The sequence below is a fragment of the Dromiciops gliroides genome, chromosome 2 (assembly GCF_019393635.1).
Source record: "Dromiciops gliroides isolate mDroGli1 chromosome 2, mDroGli1.pri, whole genome shotgun sequence".
Lineage (NCBI taxonomy): Eukaryota > Metazoa > Chordata > Mammalia > Microbiotheria > Microbiotheriidae > Dromiciops > Dromiciops gliroides.
Genome location: NC_057862.1, coordinates 483540606 through 483558041, shown reverse-complemented (window position 1 = coordinate 483558041; position 17436 = coordinate 483540606). Strand labels below are relative to the sequence as shown.

The 17436-nt window shown below is 35.8% G+C and overlaps 1 protein-coding gene across 1 annotated transcript in view; it reads right to left on the bottom strand.

Moving 5' to 3' along the window:
- Positions 1–17436, bottom strand: part of CRIM1 (cysteine rich transmembrane BMP regulator 1) — a 258248-nt gene that overhangs the window by 149130 nt on the left and 91682 nt on the right.

Here is a 17436-nt window from a genome sequence, read left to right as displayed (position 1 = left end):
CAGTCTTAAATTATGCTAATTAGAAATTAATAAAAATGAGTGATTTTATTGTGCTTTAGCCATATTATACAAATATCTTCTATATCAAACCCATAAACTTAAAATAAATATAAATGGAATAAGCCTTAGCTGCCTCTAAAAGCTATTAGCTAATTGGGAGGCTGTAATGAATCTCAGTAATAGAACTTCTTAAAAAACACCCTTTTAATTACATTTTTGGTTAAAATAATATTATGAGACAAGAAATCCTTTGACTAGTGGGTTCCCTACTTTAGCCATTATTATAAGTATTCTTAATTGTAGAGATTTTTCTTATTAATCCACATAATAGAATCATAGAGCCTTCAAAGTTGGCAAGAGATTTCTTTTTTTTAAAATAAACATTTTTGTTTAAAGTTTGGAGTTCCAAATTCTATCCCTCCTTCCCCACACCCCCCAAGGAAGTTAAGCAATCAGATATAGGTTATACAGGTGTGATTATGTGAAACATTTCCATACTAGGTCATTTTGTGTAAGAAAACTCAAAAGAAAAAAATAAAAGAAAGCGAAAAAAACAACATGATTGTCTGTATTTAATCAATATCATTTCTTTCTTTGGAGGTAGATAGTATGCTTTATGCTTCCTTTGGGATTGTCTTAGATCATTGTATTGCTAAGAATAGTTAAGTCATTCATAGTTCTTTATCTAACAATATTGCTGTCACTGTGTATAATGTTTCAAGGTTCTGCTCACTTCACTATGCCATCAGTTCATATAACTCTTTCCAGGCCTTTCTGAGATCATCCTGCTTGTCATTTAATAGCACAAATGATATTCCATTACAATCATATACCAGTTTGTTTAGCCATTCCCCAATATATGGAATCCCTTCAATTTCTAATTCTTAGCCACCAAAAAAGAGGTCTTTTTCTCTTTTGAGGATGTCTCTGGGATATAAACCTAGCTGGATCAATATAGCCCTTTGGGCATATTTCCATATCGCTCTCCAGAATGGTTGGATCCATTCATAATTCCCACCAACAGTAGATTAGCATCCCCAGTTTTCCCACATACCCTCCAATATCCAACATTTTCCTTTTTTGTTATATTTGGCCCTCTGATAGGTTGAGGTATCCCAGAATTGTTTTAAGCTGCTCTTTAATCAAGTGATTTGGAGGCAGTTTTCATATGACTATAGATAGCTTTGATTTCTTTGAAAACTGCCTTTTCATATCCTTTCACCATTTATCAATTGGCAAATGAACTGTATTTTTATAAATTTGACTCAGTTCTCTATATATTTGAGAAATGATGCCTTTATCAGAGATACTTGTTGCAAAAAATTATTTTTCCAGTTTTCTGCTTTTGAAAGGGATTTCAATGACCATTTGGTGAAAACTAATCTAATGCAATTCCCCCCAAAGAATCCCCATTGTAACACTGGATAAGCAATCATACCAACCTTTGCTAGAAGATCTCCAATGAAAAGAAACCCACAACCTTCCAAGGAAACCCCATTCCACTTGTGGGTAGTTTTTCCTAACATTAAGTTTAAATTTGTCTCTTTGCAACTTCCACCCTTTTACTTCTAATTTCTTCCCTATACCATCAAGTGGGACAAATCTAATCCCTTTCTTATGCTCAAAGACAGTCTCATATTCTCCTGAGTCTTCCCTAGTCTAAACACCCTCCAGTTCTTTCAAACAATAATCATAGTTGCATGAACTAGAAGGCATTCATCATCTGGATGTTCTTCACCTGAAATGTCCTTCTTAAACTATGGGACCCAATACTGAATAAAATATACACCAAAGCCAAGACTAAATTTCAAGAGGAGCATAATCTCCTTATTTCTAGACTTTATACATATTCTAATGTTAGCCCCAAATCACCTTTAGTGCTTTATCATACTGTTGACTGCTACAAGTCTATGTATTTTCACCTAAATTCCATATTTATATGGAAGAAACCACATCTTCTTTATGTCATAGGTTTGGAGTACTTAGTTTCATTATTTAAGTTAATTAGTTAAATGAACAATTACTAAGCATCTAGCAAGTTTTAACACTAGGCTAAATACTATAGGTGATTCTATGTCATAGTCTCTATCCTGATGAAACTTATTATCTAGTTAGGGAAACAAAAATTAAATATCAGCACAAAACAATAATATGGGTTGTTAAAAAGCAGTTTTTTGGTAATGTGTTAAATTATTGCTATATTAAAAGGCAGAATGAGTGTCATAGACAATAAAGGGGACAGCTAGGTGGCACAATGGATAGAGCGCCAGGCCTGAAGTCAGGAAGACTAATCATACTGAGTTCAAATCTGGTCCCATACACTAATTAGCTGTGTGACCCTGGGCAAATCACAGTTTCCTCATCTGTAAAATGAGCTGGAAAAGAAAATGGCAAACCACTCCAGTATCATTGCCAAGAAAAATCTAAATGGGGTCACAAAGAACTGGACATGACTGAAATGACTGAACGACCAACAGGAGCAAAAGCATAGACAATAAGGATGTGAGTAGAATATAAGTTTCTTGAAGACAGAGGACTAATTTTTGTTTTGACTTTCTATCTTAAGTACTTACCACACTGCCTTCCACCAGCATTTATTTAATAAATACTCATTTAATAGCATTCAGAAGCATCTGGGTGGGGCAGTGGATAAAGTACTGAGCCTGGACTCAAAAATTCCTGATTTCGAATCTAGCCTCAGACAGTTACTAGCTGTGTAACCATATAACTCACTTAACGTCTATCTGCCTCAGTTTTCTAATCTATAAAGATGATGCTAGCACCTACCTTCCAGGGTTGTTATGAGGATCAAATGAGATAGTATTTATAAATGCTTTTCACAGTGCCCTGGCACACAGTACCGTGCTTAATACATGCTTATTTTCCTTCCTTCCTCCTTTTTCCTTCCATTGAATAAGAACTATGAATTGCAAGGAGAGAGAGCTTATTATGGAAGACATAATCAGGGAATAGAGGCAGTGGAATTTTAGCTGGACACTGAAAGTAGAATTGGAATAGACAATAAAGTAAGAGGAAGGCATCCTAGGTAGAAGGGATGATGTAAGCCATGGCATAGAGGCAAGAATGTGTGTTTGAGAGAGAGTGAGTCTAGTTGAAACAAAGGTAGGGTGTTAATGGGAGATAAGGTTAGAAATTAGGTTGGTACATATATTCTGATAAGGAAAATATGGATGCTCCACACTGTAACCAATGTAGTACAACCCAATATTCAGAATATTATTTAGGCCTCTGATTATTTAGAAAAAGTCATCCATCTTATCCTTTATATGACAAGAACTGGTTTTTTTCCACTGCCATTGGTGGGATTCCCATAAGGAATTACTCCCCAGTGCTGATTAATACTAACTGCAATCTATAGCCTTGGAAAATTCTTTCCTAGGGTCAGATGTTTCAGAGGCAGAACTTGAAAGGTAGACCTTCCCAATCCTCAGGTTGGTTCTCTATCAACAGTGTCTCTCATTATGCCCATTACTGGCTTACATTTACATATCAATTTACAGTTTCAAAAGCACTTTATATATACCACTTTTTTGCTCCTTAAAATGATCCTTAGATCAATAGCCTATGAAAGTATTTTATTCTTATTTTTGCAACTGAGATCAGTGGGTTTATTTAACTTGGCTAAGGTAACATAGCTAGTAATTCACAGAGATGGGACTTGAACACAAATCCAAGTACAAATACACTGTACTTGCCACCATGCAAGACTATCTCTAAATTACTGTTTACAGTAATGGAATACTGATTGGTAGATGGTTAGTTTATGAAAATTGGTGGCCTTTAAATAAGATAACACTATAGCAGTGAATAAAACAATGCTTCAAACAAAAACAATAATTTAGGGGTTTGAATTTTTTGGAGAAGATAAGATAACTGCTGATTAATCGCAACAGTTAATCACTATTGTTTGGCTCTAATTCCAGATTTAGATGAGAAAGAGATTTTTTCTTTATGGAAAAATATAAAGTATAGAAATAAGAATTTCAAAGGAAACAGTAGAGGAGACACACAGAACTATTATACCAGTTACTATCATTAATCAGTAAATGAAAAAAAAACTAAGAAAGACATAACTGTGACTAGCTTATAATTTGCTTTAGTTAAGGTTTCAACCTAAACTTTAGTGCAATCAGCCCTCACAATGAGTTTGACAATCATAAATTAATATCAAATGCAATTAGCCAATTTCATTTAGAGGCTATATTAGTACTATTCCAGGTATTCTATTCCTGGAGTATTATTCCTGCTTTGGCAGGCAGTTTGACACCCAGAAATAATTCTAGAATATTTTACTAAATATTGCTTTATAATGTGCTAGATTTTGTATCCTTTTAAAATCAACTGCATGAAATATTTTTCTTCTCTCTTAAATTTTCCCCATATCCTGCATTTTCTTTAACTCATACTTCTTGTACCTTAAGTGCCTTAGCCCTACAGGCCAAGAAGGGTCTAACTATGAAAGAAGTACTGTTAAATAATGGAAAATGACATAAACAAGGCCATGGAAACCAACAAGTGATTCAATCAGCAAAGGAAAAAAAAAGATCAAAATAAATTTATATACCTGACTCTGACTTTAACTGGTCCTTACATTGCTCCCATATTATTTTGTTTGCCACCAACCCTGAAGCAACTTTAAGCAATTTCTGTCTGAACTGTATGCCAGAAAGATGAAATCACTACACTATGACAACAACTACCATACCTACAGCTTTCCAAACCCTTACTAAGAACTCTGGTATTCCTAACTCTATGCTGACTATGAACAATTCACTAGATTCTCTCCTGCAACCTATTCCTCTCACTCTTAGGTCAGTAAAAAACATTCCTTCTTCCTAAGTGGCACAAAGGATAAAATGTTGGGCCTAGAGTGAGGAAAACTCCTTTTTGTGAATTCATATCTGACCTCAGACACTTACTAGCTATGTAACCCTAGGCAAGTCACCTAAACATCTTTACCTCAAGTTCTTCATTTGTAAAATGAGCCAGAGAAGGAAATAGCAAGCTACTCTAATTAGCACAACTCAACTCCAATGTAGAAATTCCAAAACTGAGTGGATTAAATTCCTCAGGGCATGGTCTTTGGAGGTCAGTGATCTGGAGAGTATATTAAGGTTGGTAACTGGCAAAAATATAGGCAGGGAGGATGTCTGGATGGGATGAGAATCAAAGGAAATATTTCCAGTGAGGAGTAAAAATGAGAACTATCTGAAGAGCTCAATAAGAATACATATATGCAGATCTGCATAACAACAAGTTAGTTTTTTTAAAAGACAGGTACATTTGCTTACATTAGTCAGAGTGAGTTGATGTATTAGTTTTATTGAAGAGGTTTTTTCCTTTCCCCTTTAAAAAATTATTTGTTAAAAGGGATGGTTCACTGGAGAAGGGGAGAAATACATTCAGAATGAAGGTGATAGAAAAAGAATATCAAGAAAAAGTTTAAGATTTTTATAAAAGAAAATATAATAACTATACACAATAAAAAGAATATGAACAGAAGATGGAAGCCAGGGCATGTAACAGAGGAGGAAAGTATAGCACAGTCCAACGTCTAATAATGACAGGAGTGCTAAAACTGAAAAATGAGCTGAAGCTGAGAAAAGCTCAGCACCACAGAAGGTTTTTTTTTTTCTTTTTAAAGATACATTGGGGAAAAGAAAAAAAGCAACAACTGACTGCTGGGGGAAGGGAGGAATAGGGCAATACTAACTGACTGCAGAGAAGATAGAGTTCATTAGTTCTTATTTATTTGTTTCCTCTGCCAAAAGAATGATATTTGGATTGGAAAGGAAAGAATAAAAATAACTAATAAGGTATAGATACCCAATATAAATAAGGAAATAGTAAGAAAACACCTAGCTTCCTTTAATGAATTCAAATCACCTGTCCCAGATGAGCCACATCATCAGTTACTGGAAAAAAAACTTTTTAAAAATTTAAGCCAATGTGATATTTGAATGGAGGATGGAGGATGTACTGTGGTTTAGGAAAAGGATAAGTAACCCAATTTTTTAAAAAGGAGGCAGGGGGGTTGCAAACAATCTTCAAATTATGGAAGAGTAAACTTGATTTTCACTTTTGGAACAATTTTAGGAAAAAAGAGATGGTTAGTATTCATTTAGGAAAGGGAATGTAAATCACAAAGAGCCAGCAAAGCCAGCTTCATCAAGGTCATGCCAGATTCACCTATATATCCTTTTCTGAAAATTTTACAAAAATGGTAAATCAAGTTATAATGTAAATATAATTATCTACATATTGGCAAAGCATTAAATAAAAATAATCCTATTCTTCTGAAAATGATGGGGAGAGGTAGACTTAATGTTGGGACAATTAGATGATTTGGAACTGATTGAAAGGCTACACTGAAAGTGTAATTATTAATGGTTGATGTCAACTTGAAAAAGCAGGGTTTCTAGTGGAGAGATCCAACTGTTTGACTCTCTGCCTTTAAATATTTTTAAATCAATGACTTTTTTTTAATCCAGGTAAAAAAATTGCAAACTTGTCAATTTTACCACTACACAAAGCTGAGAGAGATAGCTAAGAAAGTGAATGACAAAGACAATATTCAAATACATTCTGACAAGTTGTAATAACTGACCTGATTAAGATAATGAATTGATAGTGATATATTTAAAGACTGAAACTTGAATTCAGAAGATCAACTTCACAAGTATAAGATGCAAGAGACATAGATAATAGTTTGAATGGAAAACCTCCAGGGTTTTTAATGGATTACAAGTTCAATATGAAACAATAGTGTGAGAGGGTGGCCAAAAAGTCTAATGAAATCTCAGGTTCTAACTAAGAAAAGTTTAGTGTACAGCAATAAAGAGATCCACCTACAGATCATATCTGAAATATTGTGTTCAGTTCTGAACGACAAAAATTTAAAAGTAAATTTAGAAAACGGAAACTAGAGTGTCCCCAAAAGGGCAACCCGGGATTGTGGAAGGTCCTCAAATTCCTGTCTCAAGGGGATTGGTTGAAATAATTATGAACACTTGAACTTGAAGAAAAGTAAGCTCTGTGATAAATGATTTTGTGCTTGAAGCACTGTCATATAGTGGTACAAGACTTACATCTGTTTTGGTCCCAAAAGGTAGAACAAGGAGTAATGGGTAGAAGATACAAAGAGGAAAATGACATTTTGATGTCCGGAAAATCATCATAACAAAGATATTAAGATGAAGAGGCTACTTTGGGAGGTAGTGAGCTTTTATGACCACTTCTCAGGGGTTTTATGGTGGTGATTCTTTTTGGAGTTTAGGTTGGACTAAACGACTGCTGAGATTTCTTCTAAAATTCTGATTCTGTCGTACTATGAATATTACTGTAACCATTTTATAGATGAGGAAATTGAGGTTCGTTAATATTAAATGACTTGCACATGATTACACAGGTAATAAACAATAATGATGGGATTTGAACCCAGTTTTCTTCTGCCTTCATGCTTACTGCTCTTTGTCTAAACATTCAATGAATCAACTTTTAAAGAATGAATGAGTGGGACAGCTAGGTGGCGTAGTGGATAGAGCACCGGCCCTGGAGTCAGGAGTACCTGAGTTCAAATCTGAACCCAGACACTTAACACTTACTAGCTGTGTGACCCTGGGCAAGTCACTTAACCCCAATTGCCTCACTTAAAAAAAAAATGAGTATTTTTTAAAATTATAGGACTGTGTCTAACTTTCATTTAAAACAGGAAAAGCCAGAGAATATAGAAAAGCGAGTAAAAATAATTCAGCACAATAATGTGACATGCCAACCTGAAGTATGCAGCAATGTAATAATTGCCTCTAGCAATTGAAAAAATGCCAAGAGCATCAAGTTCAAAGAAGCAACTAAATAATAACTATATAGGTCTTTCTTTTCTGTTCTGTTCTTTTCTTTCTCTCTAAAAGGCTATAGTAAAGTGAATGGAATCAAATGAATTTTACTCAATCATATGGATTTTCTTTATAAAGAAAAAACTTGAATTGACATAGTGCTTAAGAAGATGGGTATAGGCTCTTTTCCATTTGCAATTAACTTTATGGATTTTTCAAATATCTTTATTACATATAGTAGTATTAGTTGCATAACATACAGTAGTTTGATGTTTAAATCACTAAATATATACACTACAGAAAGCTTCAAGTATCCGTTTAATCACAAGATATTGCGGCAAGAAGGATTTTAGAGATCATGCAATCTAACCTGCCTTCCTTATGTGACAGAGGAGAAAAACTCAAGCTGTATGTCCAGCTTTGTGACACCATGGAGAACTAATATTGTCCACTCTTTCTAAAAACTTTCCATTTATTTTGATAGAATCACCATTCTTCTAGTCATTCCAGGTTGAAGTCATCCTCAATTCTTTCCTGTCCCTCAACCTCATATCTGAGACAAAGTCTCATAAGTACAATACCTCCACATCGCTCACATACATGCCCTTCTCTCTACTCACATATTTATATACATATCGCCTCTCATAATAACTTCATAAATGGTCTCCCTGCTTCATATCTTTTCTCTCAAACATTTCCCTACACATATGTCAAGGTAACATTCCTAAAATCCAAACTGTCACACCACTACTCAAAAATCTTCATGTGTATATAAATTCAAAAATCCTGGGACTGGCAATTGAAAACTGTACAATGTGTCTCCAAATGATTTCTCCAATCCTGTTTCATGCTATTTTCCTGAATTATATTCTCTGTTTCCATTCCAACTCATCTGTTGCTATTCCTCATCATCACAAATCCATTTCCTATTTCCCCGAACAAGGGATCATCCCATATCTCTCTAGCACTCCCCTCCTCACCTGTGCTTCATACATTTCCTAGTGTCCTTGAAAGCACAATTTCAGTGCTACCTCTTACATGAGGTTTTCCCTAATGTTCCCAGTCTTAACACTCTCTTGTATTACTTTGCATTTATTTATTCATGCATATTCTATAATTTCACGCTCCCGATAAGTTTATGTATTTTTTGTGTGTATTTTGTATGTAACACTTAGCCTTGCACATAGCAGATGCTTTGAAGAGACAGCACAATATGGTAGAAAGAACACTAGATTTTGAGTTAAGATGCCCCGGGATTCAAATACCACCTCCTCTCACATTCTACTCTCGTGACCTTGGGTAAATACCACCCTCTGTCCCATATTCTATGTGTCTGACCTTTCTGGGTCTCAGTTTCCCATATGTAAAATGAAGGAGCTCAACTAAGGTTCTCCTTAAACTTTAAATCCTAAGATTCTATCAACTAAAATGAATCACAAATATCACACATTTATGAAAATATTTAAGGTATGTGTACTTTGAAATAAAAATGAAAACTTCTATGTAATGCTTTTTATTAGGAGGTCAGAGAAAATGTAGATGATGAGGAATTCAAAACAGAGGGTCATAATCTTAAAAGAGCTACAAAATCACTTAACTACATAATTAAGAAATATGCTGAAACCTGACGATAGTAACATGATAAATGGATCTAGAATAATCCATCTCTACTTTCTGGGGGGTTTTTTGTTGGCTTTTTTTTTTTTTGTTGGTGTGGTCTTGAACTGTGATTTCTTTGGTATAGGGAGCTCTCAATGATAAGCTCTGTCTATCTATCTATCTATCTATCTATATAGGCAACATTCTACAATTTATAATCTTATAGAGTTATCTAAGACATTTAGCTATTAAGTGTCTTGTTCAGGGTCATACAGCCAGTATTAATCAGAGGTAGGACTTCGACTAAGGTCTTCTTAATTACAAAGCAACTCTCTAACCAGAACACATGCCGTCACTGGAGAGTTATCCTTCATTAACAAGTTTTCACACCTAACATTGTGTAAGAGCTCTATACACTCAGGTTGTTTAAAAACTCATTTTAGTATATTGTTTAAAAACGTCATTTGAAAATGCAAACAGGTTGGAGAGTAGACTGGAGCTTCACTTCAATGCTGCCCTTTGGAGTCTATGTATGCAATAAAGACAATGTGTTGTAAAGTGAAATTATCATCTGGCAAAGGCTCCAGGGGAAAGAGGATCTAGTCTTGGCTCTAATACTGCCTCAGTATGAAGAAACCAGATACTATCTGAGAACAAACTCTCTCCACTGTGTGTCAGGTATTTTTGGAAGTTGCCCAACCCTCTGAGGCCATCAAGATACCACAACAATGAATAATAACTTTAGAGAGATGGTCATGGAACAGTGGACAAAGCCCTGAAATTGAAGTCAGGAAGACCTATGTATGAATCAATCTCAAATTCTTGCCTCAGTTTCCTCATCTGTAAATTGGAGGTTTATTATTAGAAAGATAAATAAACAACATCTACAAAGTTCTTTGCAAATGTGAAAGTACTAAATAAATAGTAAGCTTATCAGTGTCAGTGCCACCAGCTTAATATATACAATGCTTAATTCAATTCACCTTTCTGAATCCTCAGTTTCCTTTTGTGGAAAATGATGACATTGGACTAGGTGATTTCTAACATCCTTACAGATTGTAATGATTAGAATGACACCACCCGCTGGTGACTTACTGTGGCAAAGATCCGCCATGAGGGAGAAGGCGTCTGAGGGCAAGACATCCGGTCTTTGGGTCAGGAAGTGACGTTTGCTTGTGGGAGGAAAAGGGGGCAAGGCTGGCGCTCTCTCATTCCTCAGGACTCAGGGTGAGAAGGAGCTAGGAATACTCACTCCCTTTAATAGATAGATTAATGAATATAGGCCTTTCTCTTTCTTTTCACCAAATTCTTATTCTCCTTAATAAATGCTTAAAAGTCTAACTCTTGCTAAAGCTTATAATTTATTGGCGACCACTCATCAGATAGTTTAGACAGACCAGCCCCTTACAAGATCTAACAACTTGTAAAATCTATGAAAATTAATGATCCAGTGACCAAAATGTCCAACAACTCAGATCCACAGTGATATCCCTGCTGAGTCAGTAATTGAAATTCAAATTCTTTCTCAGAAGAGTGAAAGACTTAATTGATGAGGCCATAAGAGATATAAGCCCACAGACTTTTAACATCTTAGTTCAAGAATTACCTTTTCCCCCTTAGACCTCACATGAGATTTTGTATTACACATCTCCAATGTGTGTACTAGGCATTACTAGGGTATCATAATTACTGGTCATACACTAGAATGGAAGCTTCATGAGGTCAGGCCATCTCTACTTAAATGTTGTATCTTCTTTAGCACCCAGTACAGAGTTAGTAGCTCAATTAATGTTCTTATAATTGAAATCATCATGAAGACTGGATAGGAAGTTTGTGTAGTATCTAGGTTACTGAACTTGGAAAATGGTATCACCCAGTTTAATAAGTAACATATTTTACAAATGGGTCAAAAGTACTCTTGGCTGTTTGAATAAAAATCAAAATTACACCAAAGAATATTTTCTACCACTAAAGATATTGAAAATAATGTCCTAGATACTACAAAGGGAATTGAAAATGAGGAGTTAAAATTACTAAGTGCAGAAGTCTTTAACCATTTTTGTACCATGTACTCCTTCATTAATCTAGGGTAGCCTATGAACCTCTTACAGGTTCCAAAGAAATCACAACTCAAGACCAAAACAAAGAAAATAAAAAGTAGAGATGGATCGTTATAGATCTGTTTATTTTGTTACTGCCCCCAGGTTTCAATATAGGATCTATTAATTGAGTACTCTAAGGATTTGCATAAGAATGTTTTTAATCATTAAAAGAAATGCTAAATTTGAGTTAGAGGTTAGTGAAATAAAGAAGTGATTTTCCACCTTTCCAAGTTAAAAGACTTCCTAAAATCTATTCTGAAGGAGTCTCTAGGTTAAGAATTTCTGATTTTAAACAATAAGAACATCTTTAGAATAAGCAAACTGCCTCCCAGTGATTCTGACAGTACCACTACTATTGCTGCTGATGTTACTGTTGCTGCTACTACTACCACCATAATTTTCAGTATTTAAGTTACAGTACATTTGTTTTCAATTATCTTATGTTAAAAGCCTTGTAGTTTTATTATTAAATATATTTTATTGTACCATAATCTTCTTCAATACTTTAATGTATCTATGATTGCATCAATTTGGACATACTAATAGTGCAAACTGTAACTCCTCTATGCCTTTTCATGAGTATACTTAGCCCAGGCCAGGTGCTCTTTGCACCTTTTTATTTCCTAACATAATTTCTACTCCCTCATGTAGCACTTTTGCAGTTGTAAGCTTCCATCATTTTCCACTATAACATTTTACAAAACACATTTATATTTTAAACTGATGTTGCCTCTAACATATCTCTTTGATGAGATTAACCATTTACTATCTAAAGCAGCTTCTAAGTTCAGGATTTATGATGGCTTGATTTAGGGAATTTTATGTTCTTTATAGATTTTTTTTCTAAAATTTCATTTTGTGTATCAGATATTGGTACATATCTTAATTTTCTTTATGATGATCTTTTTTTGATTACATTTGTCATAAGTTCCAATGCAAGATAACCAAGTATCTCATGAAATGATATTTATTGTTGTCTTTGGACTTATGTTGAAACTAACACTAATAATTGCTTTTCTTTTCCTCTGCATGAAGAATTTTTGTGCCATCCATTTCATTTAGCTGCAACTTCTATATGTCTACTGGTTTCATTTGTATTAAAAATATCAATTGGCTATGACCCTGTTCTAAAAGAAGTGCATCAACTCATTGGTCACTGAACAAAGACCAAAAACTGTAAGGGCCAAATTTAATATGGGGAAAGTTAATTGGGTGGCTCACCATAATATTGGGGTTCAGAAAATAATGACAGACCTGTATGTCCAAAGTTTTCTCTTTTCCAAACTGCCTTTTTAGTTATTTCTCCCAGGCTAATAAGAAAGGAGACCAACAACTTCTTTTCCACAAACAAATCAAGTTTTATTAATGGGAATAAAATATACAACAAAGGTGAAGTTAATAAAGCTAGGGACAAGGGAATAGGGGAAGAGAAAAATGGATAAGCTCTCTGGCTCTAGCAAAGACCGACTCAATCCCCAAACTTGCTTCCAGCTCAGCTAATTCAAAGAACTGGCCTTGTTTCTATTAACTCACCACCTGAGGTCCATAGTTTCTATGGGAGTCAGCTGTGCAGTCCCTCTCCAGTCTGCTCTCCAAAGCTCACCAACAGGAAAAAGAGAGCTCCTCTGAGTGAGCGTTCCCTTTTCTACTTTTTCTCTCCTCCCCCAAAAGGGAGGTCCTTCAAGTTGCATGGCTGAGAGTGGTCCCCCTGCTGACATCAGCAGTATACGGCACTCATGGCAGGCCAAGTGTGGCCTATATCTAATCATTCCCAAGTAGGTACTTAGTTTCTCATTTTCACCCAATTCAAACAATACTAAATCACTCAGGTGGGACCCCTGGGCACTGCCAAATTCTATTATTTTATCACACCTGACATTTAAAGTATCAATAGTTAAGTTAATATTTGTAGATGGTCTCAAAAGCACTATTTTGAGTACCCTTCTACTACCACTACTTTGGAATTGAAAGGGGACTACTTTGTCCTTTTATTGACATGAGTCATCTTTGGGCATCACTATGCCAACAGATGGCTAGTCTTTTGGTGACAATTCTGTTTGTACTTATACCCTCTGAGAATTCAGAGTCAATGTCACATCAAGAGCAGGACCAATCTGACATTTAAAATAGACTTTTTTTTCTTTTCAGTCTGACTAAAGGTAGGATTCATGAGTAAAGGAGAAAATTTCAATTATTTTAAGCCAATATTAAATACCTACCATATATAAGGTGCTATTCTAGGCACCTAAAATATATTTTTAAAAAGATGTAACAGATTCTGCTTTCATGCTGCTTATAATCTATTGTGTATGGAGAACTATGTACATATATTATTATGATACAAAGGAGATTAAAAAGATATCTGATAAGGCAAAATGTTATGGTAATTTGAGGGATAGAGATACTTCTTTCATCTTTGTGGGGTTGTCCAGGAAGTTTTATGGAGGAAGCAACAGCTGAGATAGGCCCTGAAGCAAAGGAATTCAACAAGCCATTCATCACAAGTATGAAAGATAGCATGAACAAATGAACAGAAAGGCTAGGATAAGAATAGGGGACAGACAGTAGTCCAGATGGCTCAGAATATGTGGTATACAAAGAGAAGTGGAATGAAAGAAGCCTGGAAAGGCACAGGAGACCAAGGTTGTAGATGGCTCTGAATGATGAGAGCAAGAGTTTATACTTTATTTATTAGGTAACGCATAACAGAATCTCAGAGTTGGAAGTGACCTTGAAGGCCATAGCCGATCTCATACCTGAAAACTCGAGGGAGACACTTTGGACTTATGAATAGAAGAGACATGATCATAGTGATATAGTAGGACAATTAACTGGCTCACTAGGTAGGGAGGAACTAGATTGAGTTGGAGCAGGAAGAACTCTTAGAAGACTAGTTAAGACGACAGAAAATATGAAGCCTTGAACTGAGGTGGTTGAAGAGTGATAAAAAGAGTTCAGATGGTAGAGACAATACCAACAGAATACATCAACTAACTGGATATGAGAAAAGAGTCAAATATGAATCTGTGATTCATGTGATTATGATTCTGAATGATACGAGGGCTGGGCCTACTGTGAAGAGATACAGAGAGATTAAGAAGAAGCAAAGTTAAGTTTTATAAATGGTGAGTTTTGGGTGCTAATAGGATACCCTAAGAGGTAGAAATGAGAGGCTATACAGTACATTCCAGGCTCACGCCAAGGCATAAAAATAGATTATTTGAAGTTGACTGTGAAGAACAGCAAAAAAGACAGTTTGGATATAGAGTAGAAGGCAGGAAACATTAATATATTATGAGAGGGGGGCGGCTAGGTGGCGCAGTGGGATAAGCACCGGCCCTGGATTCAGGAGACCGAGTTTCAAATCCGGCCTCAGACACTTGACAGCTGTAACTAGCTGTGTGACCCTGGGCAAGTCACTTACCCCCATTGCCCCCGCCAAAAAAAAAAAAATTATATATATATATATATATATATATATATATATATATATATATATATTATGAGGGAAGAAAGCTAGGTTAGGGTTGGGGTACAAAGGGCCCTAAAAGCCAAAAAGGAGTTTATATTTCATCAAAAGGGAGGAACTGTATTTCATCAAAAGGCAAAAGGGGGCATTTGGAGTGTACTGAATATGGGAGTGACAAGATTATACCTGTACTTCTATAGCTGTGTGGAGTATAGATTGGTTTAAAAGAGAGACTGAAGGCAGGAGACCCATTAGGGAGGCTACTGAAATAATCCAGTTGAGAGGTAAGGAGGTACAATATGAAGGAGGAAATTAAAGAGCAGAGAAAGACTGCATGAGAATCAGTGGTACAGGTGGAAACAACAATGGATTTGGGTCAGCAGGATTGGGTTCAAACACTGCCTCTCTTACTTAGCAATTGTATGTTATTGGGCAAATCATTTAATTTCTCAATGCCTCAGTTTTTTAAAATATGGTCTCTAAGGACCTTTTAACTATGAAAACTTATGTTCTATAAACTTCCTCCAAATAAGAGACACATGGGAGAGTCACACTGGGAAGGAAAGTTGTTAAAAGAAAAAAAAAAAAAGCCTTGAGAATGTTAACCATTAGATACTTCAAATGATAATGATTTCATCAGAATGCATACTACCCTCTACTACAAAACCTAACAACTTCCAAGACAGACCTCTCTGAGAGCTGTTGGGGCTGAAAACTTCAGTACTCTGCAACCACTTCGGTGATAGATCACCCAAACATACCTAGTAGGGCTGGATCGTTGAGGAACAACATACATACATAACACTGCATCATCAAGGCCATACATGAAGCCTTTCCAACTTGTAAAGACTTTCCAGATACTGACCAACATTCTCATAGTCTTTGGAACTCAGGAGTTACACTCCAAGGCAAAGATGAAGAATTAAAGTGGGACTTTAGTGAAGACTCACCATTTATCATTCCACAAAATCCTACTCTGATGCCTCTCTATGGCATGAAAGTGTCCTAGGTTCTGGAAGACTATACAAACAAAGCACCACATTCTGGAAGGATCCATGCCAGAATGACTATGTTTGAGCCATGTAATAGGTCCTAATGGAGAGGTGCAGGATAGTAGGTAATGGCTTTCGTTTTTTTTATTTTATCCATAGCACCTCATCTGAGAGTTCGGGGAGACAATGTTATTTGTATTAGTGCAAGGAGCATGTATCTTTTAAGTTTCTAAAGTATCATCATTTGTTAGCAGCAAAGTAGTTGTCTTGTTCCTATTCCAGGTATAATGAACTTGGGGGGGGGCAGATAAAAGTTAAGTGACTTGCCCAGATCACACAGCTAGTAGAGTGTCAAGCATTTGAGGCAGATTTGAACTCAGGACTGCCTGAATCCAGGGCCGGTGCTTTATCCACTATGCCACCTAGCTGCCCCCATAATGAACTTTAATGAAGAAGCGATGAAATAAATTAATTAAGGGCTATCATTTGATTGATTATGCTAAGAACCAAGTTTTAAGAGTGAAATGCAATATGAGAAATGTAGCATGGACCAGTCACCCCCGTCATTTCTCTCTGATTTTTCTTCTGACTCTCCAGACTTTGACACTCTGCTCTGCACTTCCTTGTCCCATCTAGAAGTTCCCTCATTGGCCTTATCACTGTGAACAGTCCTTCTGTCCCTAGGTTACTGTTTCCCTCCACTCGTGAATTCTTCATAGGGTTTCAATTCTGAAAAAGGGGCCCAGGATGCTGCCCTTCATTCCTTACCAGTTCTAATTCTGATCTCTAGCTTTATCACCATGTACATTCATGGGTACCCTCTCTACTTCTTTCCTCTTTCCCTGCTTTTCCAGGGCTCTTCTATGTGTGTCTTTGCCTTTAGAATATAAGCTCCTTGAGGCAGATACTGTATTTCTTTTGTTTGTGCTTTGTATCCTCAGCACTCAGTACAGTGCCTCGTACATAGTAAGCATTTATTAACTGCTAACTTGAAGAAACAAGTACACGGACAATAAAAAATAAAGCTAAAGGAAACAAGAATCTTAAAGACAGAGAATTGACAATGAGCTGTGGAAGGCAAAGTGGCCTCAAAGTGGCAGGTCTTGATGCAGGGGGAATCAATCAGTAAATCACTAACACTTTTGAGCAAGCTTGACAACATTAAATGATGAGCAATTACAATTAGTTATGAACTGGGAAGCATTTCTTAAAGATTTTATGATATACTACCACAGACTAGGTATTACAGGAATTCAGCACAGAATAATAGACTCATAACTATTCTGAAATTCATCTTCTCTTTCCTGAAGGATTTATTTATTCCTTTATTTCTAAGCTAGAAAATAATACTTGACATCAGAAGAAAGATACTAAAACCTGACACTTAAAAACAGCATGCTTCAGATTCAAGAAAAGAA